The sequence below is a fragment of the Lepus europaeus genome, unplaced genomic scaffold, assembly GCF_033115175.1.
Source record: "Lepus europaeus isolate LE1 unplaced genomic scaffold, mLepTim1.pri SCAFFOLD_106, whole genome shotgun sequence".
In the NCBI taxonomy this organism is placed as follows: Eukaryota; Metazoa; Chordata; class Mammalia; order Lagomorpha; family Leporidae; genus Lepus; species Lepus europaeus.
The window spans coordinates 137,501-141,649 of record NW_026909024.1 but is presented as its reverse complement, the minus strand read 5'-3'; the positions used below and the strand labels follow the sequence as shown (position 1 = coordinate 141,649).

General features: G+C 59.1%; 1 long non-coding RNA gene across 1 annotated transcript; it reads left to right on the top strand.

The window, feature by feature from the left end:
- Window positions 1-235: 235 nt before the first annotated feature.
- On the top strand, window positions 236-3,617 carry LOC133754471 (uncharacterized). Its single transcript, XR_009865238.1, has 2 exons — window positions 236-296; window positions 2,836-3,617. It is a non-coding gene; the product is annotated as an uncharacterized LOC133754471 (long non-coding RNA).
- Window positions 3,618-4,149: the final 532 nt, after the last annotated feature.

Sequence of the window (4,149 nt, the reverse complement as noted above, 5' to 3'; positions counted from 1 at the left end):
TCTACGGCGATACTCGCGCGCCACCTAGCGACCACAGTATCAGATCGGGCACGGTGGCCGGTGAAAGCCAAAATGGCGCTGGCGACTAAACAGTGTCCTGAGTATCGCGAGGCTTCGGGGTGGAGGCTGCGCAGTGGTTGGGGGCCTGTTTAGCACATGCGCGGTGTGGAGCACAGGCGAGCTTTCTGCTGTGGGGTGGGCGGCGGGGGGGGGGCATTTTTCTCTGGGCTGGGGCGCCGCCGCCGCCGCCGCCGCCGCCGCCGCTGCCGCCGCGCCGCCGCGCTGCCGCGAGAAGGGTGGGGAGCTGGCCGGGGGCGGGGAGCGGGCTGTGACTGGGGGTCGGCTCTTGGGTCCTTGGGCGCCACCCTGGGTGATCTGAGTCCCCTGTGGGTCACCGTTGGCGTCTTTCTTTCTCTTTCTTTCTTTCTTTCTTTCTTTCTTTCTTTCTTTCTTTCTTTCTTCCTTCCTTCCTTCCTTCCTTCCTTCCTTCCTTCCTTCCTTCCTTCCTTCCTTCTTCTTATGTTCTCTTTCTCAGTTTATTCCCTGTTGTCTCTTGCTCTCGTGCTGTTCCCCGCTCGTCCGTGTGTCTGTCCGTCTCCTTCTAGCTTCTTTCTCTTTCTCACGACTTTATTTCTCACTCCCCCTTTGACTTGATATTCTTTGCCCTTTCTTATTTTTTCTTCCCACTTGCTTGCCTTCTCTCTCTCTGTCTCTGTCTCTGTCTCTCTGTCTCTTTCTCTCTCGTCTTTTTAAATCTTCATGCTCTCTCCTCTCTTCCTTATTTTGGTTTCATTTTTGTCTCCCACCTTCCCTCATGTGTTTCCTCTCTTTGTCGTGTCCTCGTGTCCTCACGGTTTTCTTTCTAAACTTCCATTCCTTCTTTTCCCCATTTTTTACGTTTTCTTTCTCTCTTCTTAGTTTTTGTCTTTCTGTTCGTCCTCCTTTTTTTTTCTTCTTACTCCAATTCTCTCTCTCTCTCTCTCTCTCTCTCTCTCTCTCTCTCTCTCTCTCGTGTTCTTTCAATGTTTTCCCCTCTTTTTAATTCTCTCTGCCACTCTCTTGTCTTTTCTTCCTCCTTTCCTTTCCTTCCTTCACCTTTGGGTGGCCAAGTGGACTTTTTAAAGAAGTCTTTAGATTCCCAGGGTCACTGGGAAGAACGCACGGTCCTGAGTGCAACACGATTCTCATCAATTCTTATGTGAATGTGATATCAATACAAAGAGAAGAGGTTCGATGTAGTTCACAGATACAAAAAATAAGAATATGACACACTCCACTCCACTCCACTCCCCCCTCGCCCCCCCCCCCCCGTTTTTTAAAACTTCTGTGTAAATAGTGATCTGTGGAGTGTATCCCAGGCAATAGTGAAGCCCATGGATGGCCTCTGCCACAGATGGTGTGCTGCCAGAGGATGAGCCTCCTTCCCGATGCCCCCCTCTCCCTCCCCACACACACCCCGTGAGCCAAGAGAAGACGAAGACCCCCTCCCTGGGGGTCTGACAGGCTGACTCCCGGAGCCAGGTGAGGCCAGACCTGTCTTTGGGAGGCACTTCATGCTCTGAGATTTCCAGCCTGCTGAGTCCCAACCCTCGGCTGTGTGGGCACCTATGCCCCACAGCCTTTGTGGTTATGCAGACACCTGCCCCCGACCCCCTCCACACACTCTCTGCCCCCGGGCAGCCGAGAAACACGTTCTGAGCGTCCCCCTGCCGCCTGGATGCATCCAGCTGGCTGTCCCTTGGTTCCTCGGTGTCGGTTGTTGGACTCCACCTGGTGGCCGCCTTGATATGGCTGTCGCGGGCTCCGGAGCCGGCAAGGGATGACAAGTGGCCGAGGAGCCCGAGACAGAGTGTGACAAAGTCCCTAAGCTGCAGGAAGGACTGTCCCTGCCCTGCTGGGACCTGGGGGCCTGATGTATTGGTCGGAGATTGGGCCTGGAGGATGGCAAGTGAGCAGGCGGAGGCTGTGGAGGGAGGCGGGCGTCGCCTCGCGCCTGAACGTGGCTAGACTGGGGTGGCGCTACTGTTGGCGGGTAGACCAGCACACCCTGTCACACTACGTACTGGTAGTGCTGCTGCCACCACTGCCACCAACTGCAGAGACCGACCGGAGATGTCGATCTGTGGGCGGCAGAGGGAAGGGTGCCTTGGCCTGGGACTTTGTTTTTCCTTTTTTTTTTTTTTTTTTTTTCTTTCTTCTTTCTTCGAAGTCCTTCTGCACTTGGGCCTAACCCTAATTACTTGCTACTTGCCACTAAGGAAGGTCTGGACTGTTTTGTTTTTTTGTTTTGTTTTGTTTTGTTTTGTTTTTTTCCCCAAAGTCCCCCTTCAGGGAGTGATCGAAGGTCGCTTTTTTTTTTTTTTTTTTTCCCCCTTTGACAGGCAGAGCGGACAGTGAGAGAGAGAGACAGAGAGAAAGGTCCTCCGTTGCCATTGGTTCACCCTCCAATGGCTGCCACGGCCAGTGCGCTGCGGCCGGCGCACCACGCTGATCCGAAGGCAGGAGCCAGGTGCTTCCTTCTGGTCTCCCATGGGGTGCAGGGCCCAAGCACTTGGGCCATCCTCCACTGCACTCCCGGGCCACAGCAGAGAGCTGGCCTGGAAGAGGGGCAACCGGGACAGAATCCGGCGCCCCGACCGGGACTATAACCCGGTGTGCCGGCGCCCCAAGGTGGAGGATTAGCCTATTGAGCCACGGCGCCGGCCCCTGGGTTGCCTTTTGAGGGCCAGAGGCCAGTCTACTGGAGCCCGTGTGTGTGTGAGTTAAGGATGTAGGTGGCGGGTGGCGGGTGGCGGGTGGCATGCTCATGTCCCTATTCCCCCTCCCCCACCCCAGGTCGACCAGGTGGCAGAGGAGTGTGCTCTAACAGAGATGGGTGGCATTTTGGGGACAAGTGACCGGGTCCCCAAGCTCAGAGGTGGCTGTGTCCAGTGCATCAGCCCCGTGCCCTCTCGCGTGGACATTTTTATACTTGGAGTTGTGGTTTTGGACCTGCAGGTAAGTGCTGACACGCTGTTCTCTGGTGACTGTCGCCAGAGAGAGGGGACTCCGGACGTGCGTTGGGGACACGGGGACAAAGTGGGCTTCCAGTGGGCTGGTGCTCGACCGTGCTCCTTTCTGAGAGCCACCTGCTTGGGCTCGCGCGGTGGCTTGTGTGCGTTCGTCCCGGTTGTCCCGCGACGGTGATGCCACCTCCGGCCTATGGTGCCCGAGGGCGGTGGGGGTGAGGCGGGCGTCGGGTCCTCTACCCGCGTGCGCTCCTTGCCGCTGGTGAGCCGATCGCCTGGTGGTTGTGACAACCCTCTGACTGAAAGGACCTCGATGAGGGGTGGCTTCATGCCACACGTGTGCGTGTCAGGCGTTCTCCGCTGGGGTTGTCTACCGCCTGCAGTGGGAGGCGGGGGCCGGCGAGGCTGCAGCGGGCCCCACTGGTGGCTGTCCTTGCCGGGTCGTGCCCCCCGCCCTCACTCCACGTGTTAAAACTCCGAGCTGACTGTGACCGATGTGGTGCTGTGGTGCTCTCCTGGGCCGGACCTAAGCTGCTCCAGATGAGGGACGGCCGTTCATGGCGAACGCTGCCGAGCCTCTCGTTCTGGCCTGCGGGCCCCTCGTTCTGCCTTCCCCACCCGTGGGTGGTGTGTGGGTAGCAGGGGTGCGGAAACCGGCCCGACCTCTGCTGTCCCCGTGCTTTTGCGCGCGGGGGGGTGCTGGGGTCCTGTGACGTGGCGGGCATCCCTCGCTGTCGCCCTGTCGTGGGCTGTGGCTGTGGAGCCTTGACTCCACGCGAGCCTGTGCGGTGCCCCTGGAGCGGTCCAGGTTGTGCCTCAGGTGCCTGAAGCCGAGTGGTGGTGTTGCTCCTGTCCCCCCAGTGCCCTCTCCCGGGTGTCGCTGCTGTGGCTGCCTCTGGCTGCTGCCTGTGCCCCTTGGGAGTGTTGGGGGGTCGAGGCGGTAAGAGAAGGGGAGACCCGTGCGTGCTTCGCCTCGCTGGAGGGAGGCTGCCGGTGTCGTGCCGTCCCCACGTGTGTGGGGGGTATCGGCTTGGCGGGCGCATGCCTGCGTGCTTGCCACCCCCTGTGGGGTGGTGTGTGCCAGGTGTGTCGAGCGGTCGCGGCGTGGTCCGGCCCGGCTGGACGAGTGCGGGGGCTGGGA